Source organism: Capsicum annuum, chromosome 8, assembly GCF_002878395.1.
Source record: "Capsicum annuum cultivar UCD-10X-F1 chromosome 8, UCD10Xv1.1, whole genome shotgun sequence".
Lineage (NCBI taxonomy): Eukaryota > Viridiplantae > Streptophyta > Magnoliopsida > Solanales > Solanaceae > Capsicum > Capsicum annuum.
The window spans coordinates 24,825,057-24,852,098 of NC_061118.1; positions in this window are offsets into that span (position 1 = coordinate 24,825,057).

Below are 27,042 nucleotides of genomic sequence, written 5' to 3' on the forward strand. Positions count from 1 at the left end.
CCCATTTTCTACCGGTCAAGACTTCAGATACCAAGGATAACTAGGCCAAAATATATGTCCACGAGGTAGTAAGGCTTCATGGGATTCCCTTATTGTAACGCCCTAATTTTCTGAATCAGAACGCTACAGGTGCTTATGACCTTAAAGGACCACAAGCTAACCCATGACTGATATCTGTACTTGTATGCTGCATAATATAACATAAATAATGCGGAAACATACACTGAAAGGCCATAAAGTTCAACTGAATAAACATCTGATAAGAATAATATCTGAAAATGGTATAACAATACCAAAACAAATCTGAAATAACTGTCTGACATGCTATAGTCTAGAAATCCTCTAAACTGTCTGAATAAGAAGTTGATGGGAAATATCCCCAACTAACTCCAACTACTAAAATAAACTGAAAACTGAAATAGTAATGAAATCATTATGTCCTTGAAATATAAGGACTTATTTCTAACTCTAACTGTTGATACTGGAATCTAATACTGATCTGGAGCTCGTGCCTCTAAACCTATGATGTAACATAAGAGAAAGCACCATAGCGCAAATGTGTCAGTATGACTGAATGTACTGAGTATACGAGTAAGGTAGGCTAAATACAAAGGGTTATATGTATGAACAATGCTGACTGATATGAACGTGAGAATACATACATACATGAGAAACTATAACTGAACTCGTGATGATACTAACTACTAAGTCTGAATATTAACATCATGACTTTACTGACACCGAGGTACTGCATAGATGAATGACTATTTTGACAGTTCGAATTATGAAGAACTGGTCTATTTAACTATGTCTAACAGTCCCAAAACTGATACTAAGTATATAAATCACTAATAAATGAGGAACTGACACTGTGTTACTAAATACTGACGGACTAGTTCTATGTTACTGATACATGAATAACTGTGTATGACAGTCCTGATTATGAAGGATTGGTCTGGTCGATTGTATCTGACAGTCTAATTATAAAATATTAATCTGATTGACTGTATCTGGCAGCCATTAATATGAGGAACTGAAATGCTTGACCGTATCTGACAGTCATGAAGATGGATACTAGTAATATGAGTTCAGAGAACCGGTAATAATGATAACATGAGTAAATGTATCTGATAGTTATGAATGTGGTGGAACTAGCTGAGTTTCGTATTGTATCTGAGTTGGTTGTATCTAACAGTCTCGATATTCTGAAGAACTATCTGATTTCTATTACTGAAACTGAGACTGAGACTGTGGAAGGTAGTTGTTTAACCGACAGGCCCCAATAACGCATATAGCTAAGTTGGGGTCCAATCTCTGCCCCGACTATAAGTGTGTCAATACCGCGCCACTGGTAAGGACAACTGTAAGTTACCCTTAGCTGGCAGGTACTTGAATGAGAATGGTCGAAACCCTAAACTAACTGGTTAAGCCACCTCATCAACCCTAATCTAGTAGGTTAAGATGTCTCAACCTATGCTGGCTACGTAGTTTTAGAACACAAGGATGACTACTAAGAATCACACCCTAAATTGGCAGGTGAGTTCCCATCCTTGGGTTCACTCGGTGCTAACTTCTACTCCCATCTGAAGAGACAGAACATAATTTAACTGGCTGTACATAGACTGAGTAAATAACTTCCTTTGACTGACGGAATAGTACTACTATCTAAGAATTCATTGAGATCATGAGATTTCTGATATTTCCTGAGTCACAAGACTGACTGAGTTCTATAGATCATGGCTTGACTGAGATTATTGTGATAACGTGACATGGCTCCAGGCACACACTATATTTTTGGGTTACAAGTACCCTCAGGACTCGATGGAAAGAAACTAACACAAATGACTGACTTGATCGTAAGAATAACATTCACAATTCATAATACCATAAATAGGGAATTTCATACTACACATGGTTATCATATTCTTGAACATGGAACATACTGCATATACTATGTACATACTTGCATGGTTCTAATTTCAGGAGCATTCCATAGTACAACAATAATACATGATAATTTGCATGGAATTCATGTTGAGTCATAAGGGATAGAACATGGGCTTGTCTTTTAAGTTCTATTTAGCTAAAATACATGATTTCTAGGCTCTTAGGTATTTTATCAAACACATTCCATGCACCACTTTGGGCATAGTTTTATTCATGAATTCAACCACCCAAATCACCCAAAGTTCATGTATTTCAACAAACATGTCATCCTAGTTTCATACAAACCCATAAAGGTTCTATCTTGACATCATTCAACACATAAACAAGATCGACAATCAAATCAAAACATAAAAATCATGGCATATAGTTTAAAATAGGGTTCTTAGACTTCATGGACGAAAGGAGTCCATGAATGAACACACGCATACCTTAGTTCTTGATTTAGTGAAGATTGACAGAGAAATTTTTGGAATTTGATGGTAGAATTTTCTTGAACTTAAATCTTCTATGAAAAACCTTAATATGTTCTTGAGAGAATTTTGATGAAAAAGAGTATGTTTTGGTGAAATAATGCCTTAATTCAATGTTTATGGAATATATATAGGGGTGGAAAGATGACCTAAATGCTCCTCTAGATGCAGCTTTTAATTCATGTGAAAATATCCTAATTTAGGCCCCCAACGCGACTCGAAAACATCGTGTTGCCACTTTTTTATGACCTGGAAACTCACCGTGACGTGCTGGAATCGCGGAGGGACACTAGAAATTGAAAATCGTCATTTTGACTTACGGTACGATGCGCCACTGACTTAAATGACACTGTTGAAACTTTAAATCACCATAACTTCTTCACTGGGTGTCCGTTTTAGGCAAATTTGGTATCGACAGAAATATTATTCAATTCTTTAAAATTTGGAGGGTATAAATCTTCCAAAATACCACCTATAAATCATGTTATTATCGTTAAAAGATGACCTATATGAAATCACACATGAAAACTTGGTGGATTCAAAAATTCTTAGCTTGGCTTACTCTAAGTGACTCTTATGAATATGATTAACACATCATAAGATTTATTATCACTAGGATACTCATCCTAATTCATGTACTCAAATATGAATCACAGGATAGGAGGTTTCATGCATAGGAACAATGGTTTATTTTCTAGCTAAGAAATATATGTGGTATTACACTTATCCATCATTTCAGATAGAGGCATGCAATTTACTTTACAGTTTTGGCAGTTTTTTTAGAAGGGCCTTGGTACAAAGGTTAAGCTTAGTTCTTCATTTCATCCATAGATCGATGGTCAGGCTAAGCGTATAATTCAGACATTAGAATACACTTTTAGGGCATATGTCTTAGACTTCAAAGCTAGTTGGGATGGCTATCTACCTATGATTAATTTTACCTATAATAATTGTTATCGTGCTAGTGTTCAGATGGATCCATTTGTAGTATTGTATGGGCATCGGTGTAGGTCACCTATAGGATGGTTTGAGGATTGTGAAGTGGTTTGATTGGGCCAGATTATGTTCTTGAAGCTATGGAAAAGGTTCAGTTGATTCATGAGAGATTTAGAATTTCTATAAGCCATCAAAAATCATATGTTGATGTAAGAAGGAGAGAGCTCAAGTTTGAAGTAGGCGATTAGGCATTCTTGAAGGTGTCGCCTGTGAAGGGAATAATGAGATTTTTAAAGAATGGGAAGTTGAGTCTGCAATTTGTTGGTCCCTATGAGGTAGTGGAGTGAGAGAGAAAAGTTTCTTATGAATTGAATAATTCATAAGAGTTAGATACAGTTCACCTAGTGTTCCATGTTTCAATGCTTAAGAAGTGCATTGGAAATCCATCCTTTTTAGTTCCTCTAGAGAACATTTAGTTCAAGGATAACTTAATGCTTGAGGAGGTTCCTGTAGAGATACTTGCTACGTAGGTTTGAAAGCTAAGGAATAAAGAAGTAGCGTTGGTAAAAGTTCTTTGGATATATCAATTACATAAAGGGGCCATTTGGGAAGATGAAGCAGACATGATGAAAAAGTATCCTCATCTCTTTTCCTCAATCTCCATTCCTACTTAAGGTAAAGTGTTATTTCTAGGAAATTCTTTCTCCTTAATACCTTTTAAGTGCTCCTATATTATAGTTTGTGTTGTGAGAAGCTGAATCCTTGTTATAGTGATAAGATTGGTTGTAAATTCAGTGTGAAGGTGTTGAGTCTTGTCCAAATCCCAATCCTATATGACTCATATTTGAGGACAAATGTTTCCAAGGGAGAGATATTGTAATACCCCATGTCTATAAATTTCTGTGCATCATACGACTTCTCTATTGAGTCGTACACACTCCATACGAGTTGTGTATAGTGAATCATATCCAAGACAGTGTGTCATGGTAGAAATTCTGTTGAATGTATGACTCAAACCTTAGGAGTCATAAGATCATCATACGAGTTGAATGAAGGAAGTCATAGGTTCATCAGAGTAGTCTTCCAAAGATTCTATTCAAGCTACAAGTAGAGGGATACAATTCATATGAAGATGATACTAGTCATAAGTGGAAATCGGATGTTGACCAGTATGTACGCTTCTTAATTCTGCTAAGTTTATGAGTTGATGAGTTAAGTCGTACCCTTCCATACGAGTCATATGGTAGGCTTGAAAGATTAACTAGCAATTTCTATAAAATTTAGTTAAGGGCTTTTTTGTCTTTTCCTCTCTTATAACTTCCTACCATGACCTATAACCCTCCAAGAGGCGTTATTTTTCTCTATTCCTCAATCAAATAACAACTCTTACATCCCGTCATCTTAAAGAACATCAGGACTAGGGCTTCTCTTACATGTTCATCCTTCAAGTCCCAAGATTAAAACATTCTTCACAAGTCAAGATATTCAGGCATGTAGGGTTTATGAACAAAGTTATTCTTTCATTCTTTTTCCCAAAGTGCATTGTTTTAAGAATTTTATTTACTTATGTTGAATCAGGGTTCATACCCAAATAGCCACATTCTTGAATTTTGATATTACCTTGAGATTAAAAGCTTAAAGTGCATTAAGGTTTACACATATTGATGATTTGAATTGCAAGATTTGTATTATGATTTGAATTTCATTATCTTGATTGGATAATATTTAAAGATTTTAAGGTAATGATTTAGCATGATGTTTTTGCTATGAATTTCTATGAATTAAAGAATACATTCCATGTCTTAAGTACAAGTATTGGGTTTACAAGAAAATTATGCTATTAAGCTCCATTGATAAGTTTTATGACACGATTTAAAGCAAATCTTAATATTTTGATCTAAAGATAACACATAAAATCCACAATTGTTCATCCTGATTATGATTTAAAGAAAGAGAGGCATAATCGATTTTTAGTCCATAAACCCTTATGATATTTTAAGGTGGATTACTTAAAGTATGAGCATATAAGTATTCTAGGAGTAGTATTTTAGCATCGAGAATGGAATATGGATGAGTGTATCCTAAATTCCTAGAAACTATGAGCCACCGAGTTTAAGCTTTTTCCTAATTTAGATAAATTTCAGTGATCATTTAAGATTAAGGTTCTATTCTGATGGCAAGGGTAGAACAACTCTCCCCAGCGTGGATAAGACATTGGACTACATGGTAGCTCACATGCTTTATGTTGGTTAGACGAATCTCCCAAAAGAAAGAATAAAAATAAAAGCCTCTAGAAACTAAGTGTTATGGCTTGCAAAGTTATTCTTATGTTTCATTATTCATGTTTATGGTTTTGTAGTTCTTGTTTATTTCAAGCTCAAGGTGAGGCATTCACATTTAGCATGCATCATTTAAAAGTATATATGTATATCCAGTTATTCTTTTACTTATGCATTAACCCCCACATACTCAGTACATTCTAAAAGTATTGACCCACATATATCTCTATGTGCTACATTGTCTTATAATATAGGTTTTGGTAATCATTTTCAGTAACACGATTGACTTCGGATATCATAACTTGCATCCTGACTTTTGGTGAATCCTCATAGTCTGAGGACCCAGTTTCTCAGATATTTGTTCATTGTTTGAATTTCTTTAGTTATGTTATTTCTAGTTATGTTTAGGTCAGCTGGGATTTATCCCCGTGTCTCTCTAGCGAGAATTAGAGGCTTGTCCGATTATTTAATTTTTAAGTTCAAGGAGTGTTTTGAAAATTCCCATCTTAAGGACTTTTATTAAGATATGTCATTGTTTACCTTCAAGTTTCTATATATGTTAGTTCACTTTTTATGTGAGTTGCAAGCTTAGTAGTTATCATGGGTTAGCTTAGGAATATTTGTAATCTTAAGCATAGTATCACATCCAGGGGGTACTTCCACTGCATTACATTCCCACAACTATGGGACCAACCTACGATTATGGGTTGCACTCATGGTTGAAATCTGGATGAGATCTCTTTGAACATGATCAAATTAGCCTTGGTATGATCGCGAGATCTACCTACGATTGTACCTTGATTTGTAGGGTTGAAGGTTAAATCAGGAACATTTGTTGGACTCATGATCATGTCTAGGATTGTAGTTTCAAAGACCAATCGAGGTCCCTCTCATGGTAGGAAGGTACACTTTTCAACTTTCAGTTGTTGGGGTTGTCTCAATCAGATGAAACTATTGTATGGTCATACAATGTAACCAAGACTGTGGTTTGGGTGATTTTATCTCATTGTAGAGTAGTGTGTTGTGTCCTACCACATATTTAAGTCTACATGGTCATGCAAGTAATAAGTCTTTTTGAGACGTATATCGATCCCTCAGGGACTTAGCATTTATCAAGTAATCCAACTCTAGTGTTAAGAAAGTTATTAACTAAGTATGAGTTATACCCAAAAGAGAGTTTGAGGTTTTGAAAGTTGAGTGTAATAATGAAGAATAATAAGAATACAAAGGGTTTTAAACAATAATATGGTGGTATCCAGTGTCAAGGCAATTTGAACAATCCTACAAAGATATACAATCTCGTTAGTCAAGTTAACTATCTTGGTTGCTGATTCATGGGTTTGATAACATGATTATGGTCCTCCATTACTCAAATTGTCTATCTAAATTATCTCCACAACTACATCATTGATGGGGATGTGAGAACTAATTCAAATGCATTTGTATCTCATCTCTTATTTGAACCAAATGGGGTGAATTAGGTATATTCATATGCTAATTGTGAATCCTATCTTTAGTTCATCTAAAATACAAGAACCCACTCCATATGTTCTATTTTCTAATTGAATTTTCCTCATCCACGTGCTCACATTAGAAATATAGGAGTATTCTAAAGGTCGCGAGTCAATAGAATAGTAATAACAAGAACATATAAACAATCAAATGTGATAATAAATGTTAAAATAAATTAAATGTATACTAAGTAATCATATTCATAGCCTCAATCCTAGAAACAAGGTTTTTAGAGACTCATAATCTACTTTATAATCACCAAATTAATCTATTTCATACAAGAACTAAGTAATGAAAAGTGAAGAATAAAAAACCTATTCGGAGCCTCTCTTACATATATTTCTCTCCCAAGTTGTCCCCCAAAAAAATTAGAATCGAACTAAGTGTCCTATATATAGTGTAGAATAAGTTTTATCCAAAAAATTCAAGGTCGTGGTACACCATTATTGCATGGACTAGAGCGTATGGAACACCCATATCATGTGGCCTAGCTAGAGTGGAATGCTTTAGTCGCACAGCCACACTGTTTCTTGCAATTCGCTGTGCAGCTCTCCGTGCCATGCTAATAAAATGGAGCTTAGCTTCTGTGGTATGGAGATGTGTTTCAAACTTGTATTTTCTTTTTTCATGTAATCCTTCCACTTGTATTTAGGTCCCACAGGTTTTAGATGCCTTTCCAACTCATTTTAAGCTTTTTTTTGTTTCCGATATTGCTCTTAATTCCTTCAATCATCCACAAGCTCAATATTGACATCCATATTAAGCTTAATCCATGGAAAAGTCTAGTACTGAAACATTAATCATATCTATTAGATAAAAAACACAAAGTAAGCTAAATAAAATGACTATATATGTAATGTAGATCACTAATTAAACAAAAGTATGAGAAATAACTAACACTTGGATATATAAATATGAACAAAGATCATAATGCTTTACTAAAAAGGCTATTACTTTTCACCCTTATATCGGATTGAGGTAAAACTGGATGTCTTCAAAATATAATTCAAGTATCTATCATTTGGTGTATATGGATCTCAAAGATGCATCAGAAAGCAAAAGTTATGCTCATTTGAAACTGATCATTTCTTAAGAAATTGATTGGATGGGAGGCTTTGGCTTGGTTAAGGGATAGGAGATTCTTGTAGGCTTAGTACATGGCCAAATTTATTATTATACTATTAAAACATGATGTTTAATCCTACATGTGCTTGAATCATGGGTCTAGCCTTGGCTTGGATTTTTTGGTGTGTACAGAAGTTGACCCTGATAAAATCTTATACTTAAACTCAAAAGTTAAAAAATCCTTCAAATCAACTTTGAGCAGGTCGATCATAATGACCCAAATTGGTATCCAAGGCTATTCCAACACCAAGTATTTGACTTTAAAACCTATGAACTATTAAAAATCATTCGATTTGGGTCTATACATAGTTGAAGTACTGTTCGAATCTTAGTTTTGAAGTTTGAGGTGTTATAATATCTCCTCCTTAGGATCATTCCTCTTCAAATGAAGAATAAGGATAGAGTGGAAAGATGAATGAAAATGCTCTCACTTTATATATCAAATATTTAATTTGCTAATATAAACTGAAATGTTCCATTACAAGGATTGGAGCTAGACTAGAGAGTACATGGCATGATCCTAATCATTAACAATAAGATGATAACCTTAGACATGAAATCTACTAGATTCCGATAAACTAACTACTTTTTTACTACAAACACAAATAAAATAAAATGATATCCTATAAGAAGATGGTCATCACCTAAAATGTTATTGATGGAAATACTCATAACATTCTAGGAAAAAGGATTATAGGCACGATTTCTAAGACATCTAAGTATGAAAATTAAATAGGATTTGAGTATCTTTTCGAGCTAACATGGGTTCATAAAGTCTAAGTAATGTAGTTTCAAACATGGGTCACACTATATCTAAAGTTGTGTGACATGAAAAATAGGTATCTTAGGCAAGAGGTAATAATAGTGCTGCTATTACATAGGCGATATGATAGATGACCTTTAAACTTAACAACATATATCAACTACATTTTTCCTCTTGAATACTACACTTCATTAGATGCAACTTATAAGCCTCACAAGGGTACATATGGATGACAATGTTTGGGTCTAGGTGCATGATCTTTAACATGTTCAAACATAGTTTAGAAGTCAAAGTGCTACACATAAGGTGACCATGCTAGCCTCAACTATGGGAATTTATGATCTATATCCACTAAAAAGCTATGATCCCTAAAATATTACTTCTTTCCACCTTAATCAACCCATCTAAAGTTCTAATAAAGAATTTGTTAAAAATAAAAAGTCATTACTTATAGGTATATCAACAAAATCATTCCAAGCCTATCACTCAACTCCCATGAACACTACTATGATAACATAAGAAAGGTCACTAAAGAACTGAAACATGAGAATCTGTAATAAGAGGGCTACTATGAAATTATGACTTAAGAATTTTTATTTCTTTTACCCACAGCTAGGGCCTAAGGTGTATAGTATGCATAAATTGTTCAAGATATTTGATATGATAACATACATGATGTAATGAGATTTTAGTAGTCAGCGAGGATGAAGCATGAGTTCATGGGACTGGGCATATTGTAAACTATAAAATATAAATACATGAGTCACAAGTTGTATGACATGGGACTGGAATTCATAGATTTATAGAGTATTATTAGCACTAATGAGTGAATTATTACTCCTTGCAATAGGGACTGAGAACGAACATATATCAATTTAAAGTACATAAATAAAAGCTATGATTATTTCCCTGACACACAAGGCGGGAGTAGAGTGTCATATTTACTAAAGTATAAGCAATATACTGAGATATGAATGGGTTGGATTTTTTTCTCCCCCTAGATCTATTTTAGAACTCCCTAGCATTACTCCTAGAATCTCAAAACCTGACTTGGTTTATCACGCTATCATCTCCCCCTTAAATCAAAGCCATCATTCTAAGTTGGTGGACCTATTCAACAATACCTACCTAAGCTATGATCATTTTAATCTATTGGTCGGGCTACATCCATTCACATAAATACTAAAACTCCCACCAAAGACTATATCTGAAAGTGTAAAATTTGCTGCTAATACTTCCTTCTGAGATATAGCTCTTAACTTTCTCTATCCTCTATATTTATCATACTATAAATTAAATCTTACTAGAGAACATAACTAATTTTCCCCAATACCTTAAAATTTGACTCTTCTTCTTAGTATACTAACATCACACCTATAGTTCTATAACCATAACCATCTGAGATACTTGAAACAAAACCATACCGGGAGACTTACTAACATCTATATAAATATATACTTAGCATACTCACACTTACCAGTTGAAGGATGATAACATGGAACTTATAACACTTACTAACCTAGAATATTATGAAGTATCATAATTCTAGGTAAACACCTTTCTTTCCAAAACTAAACCCTCTCCTCTTTCATTAGTCTGATCATCCATAATTCATACTTAGTATCTAAAACTTAACAATGATAGTCATATCACTTCTCTTACGCTATACCAACTGGAAATAAATCAAGAACACTAGTCCAATTAAGATTTTATGAAATTAACCAACCTTAACTACACCTCTATCAAATTTAAATATATGAGCACATTTTTTTCATCACCTTACTATTATTCCTTATTACCTATCTCTTCCCTAAATTGAGTTTATAACCTTTCAAGAATCATGGCCCTCTCTTCAACTCAAAATTTTCTATATAAATCCACAAATCTCTTAACCACTTTATCCTTTCAGTCACAATCTAATCTTGATCTTTATTAAAGCATTGACATACTCTATGTCACCTTAATCGATAAATCTCTGTCAGTATGCTATCATAATGCCAACACAAACTCATTACTTAATGGATAAATGACTCCAACTACTTATTCTAAACAAACACCATCCCACTACAACTAATTCACCTCTATACTTATATTTCTAATTGTAGAATAATTGCTACTACACTTTTATACTTATATTTCTAAATGTAGGATCATTGTCTTATTATGGTTCATAACATCCCAAATCACAATTATTGTAGGGAAAATAGTTTCCAAGAATTTAATATAGATATATACTTTTCCCCTCTTAAAGATCATCAATAATAATGTTATTATAAGGGATTTAAGAGAAAATATGTCTTTGGCACAACACATGATTTGCATGGATAAGACTGAATTATTTTGAATCACTAAACTTAAAAGCACTAGTTGTCTCCTCTCAAGCCCTTGTGCAGTCTCATAACTATTTGTAGGCTCTATCTAATAAAACTTTATACATGGGAATTTAATCTTTATTGTTTTAATTACTTCAAAAAAATAAAGCATAGTCAGTGGAAAGATGGAAATACTTGAATTTGTATATGTTTCATATAAAATAGCTCTACTGCAAAATTTGAAGTATAAAAAAACATTCCTAAATTCCATGTAGTCTCTCAAAAAAAGTATAGACATCTTCATACTATTTCGCAAGACTCTACTAGACACAATTTCATAGACACCTAAGGCTACTTAAATAATATGCTCAAATACAAAGTTCTATGCCTCGAGATGACACTCTTGATGTAACACAATGCTTAGAACCACAAGTGATCCAAATCTAACCCATGGTACTAACCTAAGTCATGAGAAACTATATAAAATATATACAATTAGAAGTACTAAGCGGAAGCAATATTCTAAGATAAACTTTTTCAACAAAATATAACAAAAAAGTACAACAATTAGAATTTAAAACAATTATACTAAGGTAAAATGGAACTAAATATGGCATTCTAATGGATTATGTATGAAGCCTCTACTAACATTGACAACAACTAACTGGGAAATAAATCAAACTATCTCTAATTAATGTATAAGAACTAAAATAAATTACAATTACTACTAAATAATTGGAGTTCCCAAATATGAAGAACTCATCACCTGTTGATTGGAAACTGCAAAATAAACTAACCACAAATATGAGAATGAGCATCTGAATCTATAGCTCATAAAAATATAGGCAAAGGAGGTATACGATCAAAATGTTTGAATGTACTAAGTATGTAAGGATTAACCAATGACCATAAATACATAGTATTAATGTGCATTAAAATAAATGATAAAAACTATAGATTTCATAAAGATTCATATCAGCAAAAGGTGAAATAGTTTAAAGACTAAAAAAAAGACTTTTGTGAAATACAATGCACATGTGAACAATTATTTTATGATAATCATATATGAAGAGATGTATATCTAAAATCATACTAAAAATGTAAAGATCATATCATAATTACTATAAAATGAAGTTAAATCTTATAAATGATAGTTTCTTATTACTCACACAAACCGTGTGAGCAATATAGAGTTTAGTGTCACACACCTTTAGTAAAAAGGGTTGTTCTAACCTGCTAATGGTAGAACAAAAAACATAAGGATCCTAAAGTGTGCCTAAAAAGGCGTAAACAGGTCAAACTCGACTATCATAGGACCCTTTATCCTATGGCGGCACATGGTTATGGTACATGGGTTTATTATGAACCATTGTTCTATCGATTCTAAATACTACTCCTAAAATCATATTACTCCTTATACCATATCATGTGATGTATCTAAAATTAGATTAACATAACAGTCAGGGATGTTTGAAAGAAGACTCAAAGAAATTTAAATTGGTAGGTATTGGGCTACAAAAATCATCATATTCTATGAGTATTACTAGTTTAAAACTGATCCTAATAAAATTCTATACTAAAACTTAATTGGTAATGAGCTTTCAATTAAAATTTGAGCTAAGGGTTACTAATGCCTTAATTTGAATCAAAGCCTCTTCCCATACAAAGGATTTGTTATCAACACCTATGCACCATTAGAAATCATCAAATCTAGGTCTTTGCGTGATTGAAAAATGATTTGAATCGTGGTTTAGATATTTAGGGTGTTACATCTATCCTTTCCGATTGACTTTGGAAAGTCTTCAATCAATCAAGAACGAGCTTTATGCATAAATTCAAGTTCGATAACCCCCTTATTACTATACTTCTATTCAGGATCTAAAAATGCAACTCAAAAGTCAACCCCAAGCCTTTTCAGGAAAAAATAGAATTTTGTAAGAAAATAAATTTATATGTAACATAACGAGTTTAAATGTGAAATTTTATCAAAAATAGTGATAGAATCAACCTTGAAAAAACATCAATTTATTATTTTTTTAACTTTACAAGGAAACACACAAAAATTTTCCAGTTGAAAATCAAGAAATGAAGATGATATCATGAAATAATCATTGAAAATTGTGTAAAACAGTATAAGAAAATTAGTCAACAAATTAATTTTGAAATACCCTTTTGAATCTCCCTAAATGGAGGTCTAAAGCTTCAAAAATTGAGCTATGGGGTTTGGAACCAAAAATGGAGTTTTAAGATCTACCCAACAATGTTTTCTTCACCAATAAGAGATCCTTTTCGTGTTTGCAAAGGTACCCGACTTGAACCTATAGTATCTATGATGGTCTAGTCACGATCAAATAGAATATACTAGGACCCATACCTACTGTGCAAATGCATAGAACCTTTTGCATTCGCGATGACTCAGCTCACTTACCCATTGCAAATACAAAAGAAACTTCTTAAACATAAAGATCAAGGTGCGCCAACTCTAGAAAATAGCTAATAACAATAAGGAAGGGTCAAAAATTCATTGAATGGACCCCAAAATTTGTTTGGAACTCCATGAACACATCCAGTTATGTTTGTAGGCTATAATCGATGATTTGAAATCAATACAACCACCAAAATTATCAATGGAAATTGTTATCGGCGAATATTGACCAAAGTCATCTCTAAGACTTGACTTTATAAATTTTCATCCAACAACTAAAACATCATCTAAACACCTTCAAATCCAAACCAACAATGTCACTAACCAAAAGACGACATTTTAAAGCTAATGAAACTAGCAAAATTTTCATATGATATCTAAATATCTGAATGTTGACCAAAGTCAACCATTTCAACTTCAAACCTTTTCAAAATGAAAAACTCATATAGAATGTAACACAACCAAACACCTTGAGAACTATGCCACCACTCCTATAAACCACAAATACAATAATACCACTACAAAGAGGGATAAAACTATAAAAATACACAAAAAGTTAAAATTCAGTATGAGATTTGTTACAGACACAATTATAAGTGACTATACAAGAATTTATCACCACATGTGTCTTGATATCAAAGTCAAATTAACCTCCATTATAAACAACGTTAAGAAGAATTCCCCCCTTGATATGACCTGCAACTCTACAAAAGAAATAACTTTTTTAGTTAATTCCTTATATGTCTTCATAATCACAATTTTTTATTCTTTCTAGACATTGATGCAAGGATAAAAACCACCTTATTTACCATCTTTCATCTCACATTTGTTCTATCTTTTGTGTTGTAAGCTTAAATGATGAAAATTATGCTTGGGTTTGAGGTGTGAGCTTGCAAGAAAATATTGAGGGATTTGGAGAATAAATAATGAAAAAAGAGGCAATAACATAATAAAAAGTTTTCTCCAATTGCCTCACCTTATAGTTGTGGACCGAAGGAGATAACTTGCTAAAATCGCTGCTGAAGAGCCCCTGCACCACTGCTTTTCTTTGGCTTAGTGGTGCGAAATATTCACTATTGCAGAATCTCTTATGCCAATACCTTGCTTTGTCTTAGTGGTGCAAAATATTCATGGTTGTAGAATCTGTTGCGCCACACCCTGTGTTGGCTTAGTGGCGCAAGATTTGGAAATGCTCAGAAGTTTAACTGTCTATTGTGCCATTGACTTGCTTTTTTTCTAATGGCTCGAAAGAGAGATTTCTGAGTTCAAGTTGGAGACGAATTTATTTTATTCCTATGTATCCTATGATCTATAAATAGGAGTTTTTGTGTGAAAAAATGGGACAACTGATTTAGGGAAGGCAAAGGCTAAGGAAAAGCTTAAGAACAAGGTTTAATTTATTTCTCTTATTTTATTTTAATTTTTAGCCTTGTAAAAGCATGAAATCTCTTCTTCCAAAGAGGTTCAAAAGTAGCTAAACCTCTTAATTTCTAGGGTTGTGGTTGAACATGGAAGTTATGGTTTGAAAATCTTACTATCTCTCTTATTTTCCATATATTGTGTTATTTATTTCTTCTTGCTTTTAGTTATTTATCTGATTTATCACCTTCCGAATATTATATAGGGCTTGTTTGTTAGACTTGAAAAGGGAACGACAAGTCTAAAAAGAGAAAATAGGGATAGTTTGTGAACCTTATAGGGAAAGAGAATTGATTTTTCATTGACGATAGAAATATACCCTATAACCTAGCTTAGTTGATACAAATGATTTCTTTATGTACTTCACTATTAACCAATAAACATAGAAATATAGGCGTTAGGGATAGTCATGTAGGCTTAGAGTTATTGGAAAGACACTCAATGTAGCTATAATAAACCTGCAACAGTAACTCGGGATAGCAAATTAGATTAATGATTGGATACCACAAATGGATTGTCAAAACACCACAACCCAAGGTTTTTTGTCAAATCTGAATTACAATACAACCAATATACGACTTGCTTACAATTGCTTTTATTTATATTCAAAATATACAAAATCACTCCTTTTTATTAGTTACCTAATAAATAGTTTGAATAAGAATTCAAAGTAGAACGTTAATTCATCAAATCCCTATGTGTGCGATAGTTGGACTTACATACTTTATTACTTGTAAAAAAACATAAACTTGTATGTTCAAAATGACGTAACATATTTTTTGGCATCGTTGCCAAGGATTTCCTAGAATTGATACTATTTTGAATTTTATTGAATTATTAAAATTTCACTTTTGTTTGTTGTTTTTGTTTCTCTCTGTGTATAGGTTAGTTTATGCTAAATACCAGGAATCAAGGCAATCCCTTAATTCTAATTAACCATGAGCTCGGGTGTACTCTAACAGGGTTGAAAGCTATGGGTGATAACTTGAACAATCTAGTTCTTCAAGACCAACCGAATAATGTGGTAGATACGGCTACAGTCCAGCCCCATCATATACCATATGTTCCAGTGTTAAATTTTGTGAGGCCAAATTAGTATAATGCCTCCAAATCTATTTTGAAGCCGAATATCACTTGAAATTTTGAGCTTAAAGAGGGCACGACACGACTAATGTAGAACATTTGTCAATATAAGGGAAAACTAAATGAAGACCCACATAAGCACCTACTAGAGTTTAATGAGTTGAGTGAAAAGTTCTATTACTAAAATATTTTAAATGAACAAAATATCTCAAAGGAAAGATTTTTGGATTAGTTCAAAAAGATGATGAATCTCTTCCCCAAGCTTGGGAGATATAAGGGATACTTGAGAGATTACCCACACCACCATTTGCCTAAGAAAATTATTGGGCGTAATTTTATTGAAGGATTGAGACCAGATTCTAAGTCCTTATTAGATGCTACATCTTAAGGGATAATTTTTTCCAAGAGTTGTGGTTAAATAGGGGCGTTGATCAATCTTATATCTATGGGTCATCAAGACTAGTCAAAGCCCTGCAGTGTCCACTTCTATGCAGAAAACACTACTTAAGTTAGAGCAAAATGATCTACCATCAATTCAAGATGATATTAGGCAATTGTGTGGCATAATAAAGCAGAGTTTATTAACTCCAAGTATAGGTCAAGTTCAATAGGTACAATAGGTTCAGGCAGCTGCACTATTTTGTGAGAAGTGTGGTGAAAATCATGCTTACACTGGATGTCTTTTAAATCCAAAATCTATATATTATGTGGGGAATTAAAATTATAGAAACCACCTAAATTTCTATTATGGTGAAAATTAGAAGGTCCAAAAACAACAGCATACACCGCATGCTTCATAAGTCAACAATTTTTTGGAGAAGACAATGAAATAGTTCTTGGGACAACAAACTCAGATTGTTAATGAAATATGGAAGTCCATTCATGAACTTGAGTGTTAAGTGGGCCAACTATATTTATCACAATATGCAAGACTTACAGGTGTACTACAGAGTGATATAGAGAATAATACTAAAAAAGTAATGGCAGTCTCACTTAGAAATAGAATACAACTGGTTAAATCTCATACTAAACACAAAAATCAAGATGTAAGTGTATAGTTGATGGTTGTAGAGACTACAAAGTGGAGAATACCAAACTGGAAAACTACAAGCATCTACATTTTTTCCCATAAAGTTTGATCCTAACACCAACTTTAGAGGTACAACCTGTAAAAAAGAAAAGAAGAGAAATTGACGTTGTTGAGTAGCCTGAGATTATAGTTGAGAGTACTCACCACTATTCCCATAAAGATTCCAAATAGCAAGAAGGATGAAAATTGTAAGAAGTTCCTTTATATTAAAGTAATTTCACATCAATATTTCCTTGATTGATGCATTGTGGGACATGCCAAAATATGCCAAATACTTGAAAGAGGTGGTGGTTGGAAAAAATAAGGCATGTAGAGTTTGAGAAAGTTGCACTTACTAAAGAGTACAGTTTGAGGGTAATGAACAAGCTTCCCAAAAAAGCTAAATGATCCTAGAAGTTTTACCCTTCCCATAAAAATTTGTGAAGATAAGGTTGGGCATGCATTGTGTGATCTTGGGGAAAGTATAAACTTAATTCCCTTATCTATGTTTGAGGCACTTTGTTTGGGAGAGCCATGCCCAACTACTATGACTCTGCAATTGGCAGATTGCTCTCGTGTGCAAATGAAAGGAGAATTTAAAGATGTTCTCATCACAGTAGGTAAGTTTATGATTCCTACAGACTTTATTATTGTAGATTTCAAAGCAGATGAGCAGGTAATGGTTATTTTTTTATGCCCATTCTTAGCCATCGATGGAGCATTGATATATGTGTAAAATGGGGATCTTAAGATGAGGGTCCAAGATTATGAGGAGATATTTTAAGTGTATAATCCACTGTCCACTCCTTCACACTATAGAGACTTGTGTATGATCACAAAGATGGTCAATGATAAGTGTGGAGTGGAAGAGTATGGGTATAAAAAAAATGAAAGATCTAATGGAAAAGAGAGTGAATGCTAGTTTTTATCCTCGTAGAGCAAAGAAGAGGCCAAAGTTAAATCATATGGGGAGGAAAATATTGAGAGAATTTGGTTGATCTATGACTAGCGATGTATTGCGATGTTAAATCAGGCACTGATTGTGAGGCAACCCAAGTTGTAATAGTGTAGTTTTATATTCATAGTGTCACATTTGGTTTTCATTATTTTTTTTCTTTGTACATATTTGGGGAAGTCTGAGTACCTAAATTTGAAAGCTAAGGGTCATGGATGAAGCTTAAGTGTGGGGTCATTCACCCTTTTGATTCAAAGATTAAGGAAGAATACAGCTAGCTAGGCCTTAGAGGGCTTCAGGGAGTATTTCTAACCATTATTTTATTTTGTCCACCCCTTGATTTTTATTTTGGTCGGTTCTTTTTCAAGGGGAGGACCTTTGAGCCGAATATTATTTTTTAATTATTATTAATATAGTTTTTTAATTATTAGTTAGAATGACTTTTTTCGATGATGGATGGTTGGCAATTGTCTTGAGGAAGTTAGTCATTAGGAGTAAGATAGTCTTTAGGACCAATTGAATGTGAGGTGATCTTGTGATGTACTACACATAATTGAATGATGTAAGTTGGTTTTGAGACTGAAAGCATACTTTCAAAAAATATTTTAATGGCTTCTCTTGAGACACTTAGGTTTATTTACTTGACTCATATGTGATTTTTAGCTTAAATTTGAACTCTTATTATTTGCTTGATTTATAGTCTATATGGATCCTTCTTGAGTTGAACATGTGCCAAGTATGTATGGTGTTTGTTGATATTTTTTGATTTTATATTAATGTCTAGAACCTTCCCGGTGTATTTGCAAAGAGAAATGAGGAATGTTTAGTTTAGGAAATGATATAAGTGTCACGGCCCGAACCAGGGCCAGTCCATGACAGGTATATCAAGTCCGCCGAGGATCGGAGACCACCCCCTTAGCCTAGTCAAGAAGAACACAATACAACTAGCAGCGGATAAATTTCAAATATATAACAAGATAGAGCTAACTTTCAAACATATAACAAGATAGAGAACTCAACTAACTCAGAAAAGAATCAAAGATTTTCAACAACCATCCCAAGTTATAGTAATCCACAAAGTTTCCAATAACCAAAAGACAACCTATGTCAGTACATGCACCCGACCATAGCCAAAATGAGAAAACCAAAGGAACAATCTATGACATATACTAAACCAAGAAGTAACATGCCTTACGGAAGAAGGAGGCTCAACACTTCAAGTTGATTCATGAATAATCCAAGAATCACTTATCACTGCACAGGAAAAGAAGTAGTGTCTCCAGTTCCTGCATCGCATGGGAATGCGGCGTCTAGAGATAATTAGTGGGTTGAGTGCTGGCATGTAACTCCAAATAAGGATAAAATAATGCCAGTTCAAAATATTGTTCAAACTCAATGTATATGTTCATATAAATATATATATATATATATATATATATATATATAAGATGCTGGGATAGGGAAAAAGGTTTAGAATAAGGTTTAAAATCACTAAACTAGACTGTGTAGCGTTACTCTCATAAGGCAACCATGGGTTATATGGGTTCGACTCCCCCATTGAAAGGGACCAAGTGTGTGTTGGCCATAGTAATTGGAGGTTTTATGAAAGGCTAGGGAATCCACGACCCTTTGCATATTCATGACAAAAAATATAATCAAGTGTGACACAAACACACGGTCATCAAGACAAATCCCTTATGATGGCAAATGTGGGTTTCCAGTATCAGTCCCTTGAGACCTCCACTTTCATGGGTTAGCTACACAATCCCCTTTAAGCCTAATTAAAATAGTTTACACATTCCCACTCATTGAACCATAATCATCCATTAAGGCATACCATTGGTATCATCATACCAATTATGCTTGCAAGCTAATATCATTATGCCACAGTAATTATATATTACTTGGGGGTATCCACGACCCTAGAAGTTCAGTTATTTATCCATACGACAGAATCCACGACCCCCAAGGTTAAATTATTTATTCACCTAGGGGAATTCACGACCCCCAAGGTTCAAATTAAAAATCATATCATGGCCATAATAGTCTTTCAAAATAGTTTATGTTTGATTAGCCTTTTATGCAAAGGAATAATTCTAATAATGGTTTCACTATGTAGGTACTAATGTTTCAAAGCCAATTTCAAGAGGTTGGGTTGAGGTCATCACAATTACATAATCAAAACTCATCAAGTTAGGGGAATCCATGACCCCCTAATTACATAATCAAAACTTATCAAGTTAGGGGAATCATGACCCCTAGCTTATTCACCATGCTCATGCACCCCATAAGTTTCAAAACCATCAATAAAACATGAACAATGTATATAAATTCATAGGAACATCATTTAAATAACAATCATTAAAAATCCTCAACCCAAATTTCAAAATTCAATATTTAAAATCTCATAATTAACAATTTAAACACATCCCTTAACAAAATAGAAATTGGGGAAGAGATACATGCCTGAAAGTAGCACAATTATGGAGAGAAATCACCACTTAAAAATTATAATTGATCAACCTTGAGAAATCCTAACTTATTCTTGACTTGGGGATTTGAGAGAGTTTAAGAGCATATTGGATTATGTTTTGGATGATAATTAGGATCCAAAAGGGTTTTAAGTTCATGGGTAACAATTTGGGAAAAGGGGAAATGTCCAAAGTACCCTTAATAAACACTGAAAATTTATCGCCCAGTCATTCTGGGTCACCTTACGACTCATAATGGCTGACTACAAGTCGTCCCCTGGACTCGTAGTCTAGGCAGTGTCTCATGTCATCTTCACTGCTGACCCTATGATTCATACCATATGACTCATACATGAACCTTATGAATCATAGAGTCCTAGTCATCACCACAATGATAACTTAGGCTCCTACACTAGTTTGACTATGAAAAACACCCTACGAATCATAAAGATTCATTATGACTCATGACATCCCAGTCGTAGTGACAACAAAAACATGGGAAAGCCTCACTGTTCACCCTTAGACTCGAGCCTTGAATCCCATAAAAGACCTTATGACTCGTAGGTGATCCATAGTCTTAGAAGTAAGCTCAAATCTAGAAATTTTCAAGGGCCAAATTTTGGGGTGTTACATTCTCTCCCCTAGGATCATTCGTCCCTGAAAAAATATCCAAGGCATCCATTAGTACAATTCTATGACCAAAAGACGATCACAATTTCCTTTAACAAAGTCAGAAAACAAAGAGGTTAAGAAAAACACATACCTTAAGCATAATTGTCTAATTTGTGGAATAAGAATGGGTATTGGGACTTCACGTCTTCTTCAACTTCCCAAGTAGCTTATTTTACCTTTTGATTCCTACATAGAACCTTTATTAAAGACACATCTTTAGTTCTCAAATGATGGACTTGCCTATCCAAAATCTCAACTGACACTTCCTCATAAGACAAGAAATCCAAATTACCAACATACTCAATTGGCACAACCAAAAGAGGATCACCCATGCATCTCTTCAACATTGAAACATGGATAATCGGGTAAAAGGAACCTAAACTCAAAGGCAAATCCAACTCATAAGAAACCTTCTATACTCTTCTTAAGATCAAGTATGGACCCACATACCGGGGTCTGAGCTTCTCTTTCTTCCAAAACCTCATTACTTCCTTTATGGAAGACACCTTAAAAAATACCCAATCACCAATATCAAACTCTAACTCTCTTTGCCTCACAAAATTCTGCAATACTAAAGATCAAATAGCTGATATCTTTACCAAGCCTCTAGGCAAGGGACCAGTTCCAAAAGTTCCATCTAAAGCTTTGAATGATGAAACCTAATTGTTTCCTCTGTTGTTCTGAATTCCTTCTTGGATAGAATTTAGATTGTGGGTATCTAGATATAATTACTTTTGATTAAGTATAACTAAGTCTTATACCTTCACAGGTATATACTTACGGTGGAGAAGGATCAATATGTTGATGATAGGAAGACAGGAGTAACACTAAGTCAAAGTAGATATATCAAAAGAGGGACTTGGTTCCTCTAAAAGAATACACTTACGTTCATTACTTTAAGATTTTTGAAAAAAAAAAATAAAGTCATCCTACCCTATTCTTGCCTATTAATAACATCAGAATACCAAGTAGTTCACCTCTTTCTATGCAACACATCAATTTATGTCACCTTTCTCTTAAAATCACTATTTTTCTTCTCTTTAAAACCCTTACCTCCTTTTAAAACATTCTATTTGAATATCACCTCTCCTCGAACTCCTCTCTATAAATACTAACTCCATATCCTTACATAAATCTCCTTCCTTTTCAATAATGTCTCAGCCTAATTCTATTCAAGCCCTTCACCATCTTTTTTGAAAATTCTCACTCCCACCTCTACTATTCGAATTGAAACAACTCCTTTCATAAAATAACTAAGGAATCTTCTTAAAGTTACCCTAGTTTCAATACCTCCCTTGACTTTACTAATCCTCTTAACCCAAAAGGTCTTCATAATAATTCTCTAGATATCTTTAGTAAAACTGTTAAAGTGGAAGATCTGGAAATTATTTAAAAATTGCTTGCAAGTCCTAATCCAACAAAATCACTAATGTTTAGACAGGAAGTAAAAAAAATTCTAGTGAATAGGTTATTCTTGTTGTGGTAGGTAATAAGACAGCGCAACCTGATAAAAAGGTTGGTCAAAATGTGAGTCCTAATGAAAATGTTTGCTTGGAGTATGCTCTTATATTTAAATAAACCATGAAAACTTTATGTGTAGGGGGGTTTAAATAGGAAAAAGGGAACTTTCTCAGGCATCCTTAATGCTAGGGCTCAACTGGTGGCTATGACGGAGAGAAACGATGCAGTAAGGTATGGGTCTAAATTTGTGGTAGACATTTACAATGTTTCTCAAATGTTGGCACCTATTAACAACCCTCCCAAGTTTATGAGACCCTTGTATATCATGTTGCTTAAATTCTCAGAGATGACTTAGAGACAGATAGAGATGAACAGCTCTTAAGTATTAGGATGAGAGAGTTATAAATATTTAAGGGACCAATTCTTGGTACTAGTGGGAATATGAGAGAAAGTAAGATAAAGTTCATAGATGATGCCTTGAGGAAAAATAATCCCAGATGGTTTAGATAAGGAGAAAAAGTAGAAAGATGGTTGTGGATATGTTGTTTCATTGACAACGCCAAATGTTGATGGGGATTATGTAAGTGAAGAAGTGAATATAGATGTTAATGCTAGTGTGGAAAAGTTCAGAATCTCGATTTTAGAGATGAAACCTAAGAAAAAAAAAGGTAACAAAAACTTAGCATGAAAGAGGTGGTGAGGCACCAGGTCCATCCAAAGCAGCCCCTTAATCAGAACAAAGGAAAAAAGATAAAGAATCTAGAGGTGTGGGACCTGATCCCAAAGAATAGGGTCAAATAACAATAGAAAAAATTAAGGATCTCACTTGTGAGGAAATTTAAGAAGCCATCATAAATCAAGCATTACTTTGTGGACTAATGTTTGATCCAGACACTTTGAGATCTTGAGTATAAGGTACCTGGTTCAAGGGTGAATTTCTAAAAGTAGTTGCATTTGTTCAACCAATCCTTAGTCAATCTTCAGACTGTTAAGTTAGATGAGTTCTACATTGAGTTGGAATATTTATGCTACAAAAAATAGTGTTGTCTCTTATTTTTGTGGAGTTAAGATTTATTTGGATAAGAAAGTTCGTAGGTAAATATTTGTGGTGCCTACTGAAGGGATCGATTTTCTTGATAAAAAGAATTGTTCAATAAAGTTCTTGGTGATAGCAAGTAAGTTAGGAGAATACAAGTAATCGCGTCTTCTTAAGAAGAAAATGAACGGTGATTATCAGTTGGTGTTTGAGTTTGTTAACAAAGTGCTACTTCCAAGGTCTGAGAAAATAAAAGGGGCTTCAAAAGTGGATAGATTTGTCATAGATGTGGTGTCTTTGTTCCAGCATATTAATCTACCTAAATTTATCTTAAGGCATATGGACAATGTCGTGAAAAAAAAGTATGGACAACATGGGTTGCCTTATAGATTCTTACTGAATAAGGTGCTTAAGTGTAATACCCCGCATGTTTCTAAGCTAGGAGACGAACCATTTTTCCTACATATGAAATCTCCTATCCTATGATTCGTACTTGAGTACATGACTTAAAACGAGTATCCTAGTGATAAGATAACTTATGATGCATTAAGAATGTTCATATGAGTCACTTAAGGTAATACAAGCTAAGAGTTTTTGAATCCATCAAGTTTTAGTGTTCGATTTCATAAAGGTCATATTTGAACGAATATAAATCGATGTTAATATGGTATTTCTGCATATTTCTACCCACCAAATCAAATTAGTTTTCCATTGATACCAATTTCATCAAAATCCGACACCCGAGCTAGGAGTTATGGCTTTGCGAAGTAGAGTGCGTCGCCTAATCAATCGCACATAGCCATTGAAAGCATATGCGATAGCATATATGGTGCCTATGTAAATATAGGTGATAGCATATGTGGCGCCTATATAGATATAGGCAATATCATATACGACGCCTATGTAAATTAGGCGATATCATATGCGGCACCTATGTAAATATATGCGATATCATATGCGGCGTATATCTGATGGTTTAAAGTGACTTAAACACTCCATTTTGAGTTATTTTGAGGGTAATTAAGTCTTTTAACACTCCTTACACGTCCCTAAACTTAACCCTATGAAATATATAGCTCCTAATTACATTACAACCCTACTAACATTTTAAGTTCATCATCCAAGAGCACTAAAAGAGAAAAACAACTAAGGTTGCATAATTAAGCTTGAAGATCCAATTTCAAGGAAATTCCTCTATCAATCAACAAGAATATTTCTTTTAAGGTATACGTGAGTTGATTCATGGACTTCTTTCGTCCATGAAGCTCAAGAACCATCTTCTAAATTATGTATTATGATGTTTATGTTGTTGGTGGTTGATGTTCGTGTGGTTGGAGTTTGATGATGCCTAAGATGGGATCTTTGTATATTTTTTGTGAGGATATGATGGTATTTAATGTATAAATATGTGAAATTAGTGGTTGAATATTTGTAATCTTGATGAATCCACCTATGCCTAAGATGTGCATGGAAGGTGTTTGTGAAAATACCTAAGGGAATAGAAATCATGCTTTTATGACATAATAAGTCCTAAATGAACATTCCATGTTCTAAGTTTATGTTCAACGTGATCCCCATGCTATTGTCTTGAATTGAAGATTTTGTATGAGATGCTCATGATATTGTTGTGATATGGAATGACCATATTATTGAAGCCATGCAAGTATATACATGTTATATGCATTCCCGATCATGTGATAGTTTGTTGAGAATCATTCTTATTATGAAATCTTTACTTATGACATTGCGAATTGTGGACTCTACTCTTATGATCAAGTCAGTCATGTGTGTCAGTTTTCTTCCATCGAGTCCTGGGGGTACTTGTACCCGAAAACTATAGCTATATGCCTAGAGCTAGTGTCATGTTTCAAGACATCCTCAGTCAAGCTATGTTTCATAGATTTCAGTTAGTCACGTGACTCAAAAAACTCAGAAATCTTAGTAGTTCAGTAGTCCCAGTAGTTTCAGTACTCTCAGTCAAACCTCAGATCTCAAGTAGGTTTTCCGTCAGTCAATGGAACTCAGTGAATTTAGCTTAGTTCAGCTAAGAAAATATTATCAGCTCAGTTAATCAATTTATAAATTAGTTTAGTTCAGTTAGTCAGTTCAGCATCGTTAATCTTTTAGAGTCTTTCAGTTGGGAGTAGGGACTAGCACCGAGCGAGTGTAGGTATGGCAATTTTTCCTGTTATAAAGTCAAAGTCGTTAGCAGTAATCCCTGTACTCTAGAACTGCGTAGCCAGCTCAGGACAGGAATGACCTATCAGGTTAAGGCTATACTTGACTATCATGTTACCTTACGCATGATTTTCTGTTTAGGGTCACCCGTCAGAAAGGCTTGACCATAGTAGAGGTCTCTACCTATGGCACGGTATTGACACCCTTCCAATCAGGGAAATACAATCATCGATCTTAGTAAGGAACTCAGATAGTTCTATTAATTCCTGAACCATTCTATCAGATATGCTTGGTCCCATATTCAGATGCTTATTATTAGATCTAGAGGTCACCCAGCAGACAGGCTTGATCTCAATCTCAAATTTAGTCGAGTATTATCATTATCAATTTTAGAGATCACTCATTAGCTAGGACAGATCTCAGACTTAGATGTTCAGATAAAGTTTGGATCTCAGATAGTTTTCTTCAGAATTAGGACTGTTAGATACAGTCATCCATGTTATCAATCATTCAGTATCTTAGTATCACGAAACTCATGTTGTCAGAGTTTAAACTCAAGTAGTCAGTATCTCCACGAGTTCAGTAGAAATTACATATGTATGTATGTATGTATTCTCACATTCATATTAGTCAATATGTTCATGCATATAAACCCCATGCATTTAGCCTACCCCCACGTATACTCAGTATTTTAGTTGTAGTGACGCATTTGCGCTATGGTGCTTTCTTTTTATGTTACACCATAGGTTCTAAGGAACAGATTCTAAATTAGCAGTAGCAGTTCAGTAAGCAATGAGTCCTCATCTTTCAAGGATATGATCGTTACATTTATTATTCCAGTATTTTAGTTTATTTTTAGTTTAGGGAGTTAGTTGGAGACATGTTCCTTCAACTCCTTATTCAGACAGTTTAGAGGCTTTCAGATGATT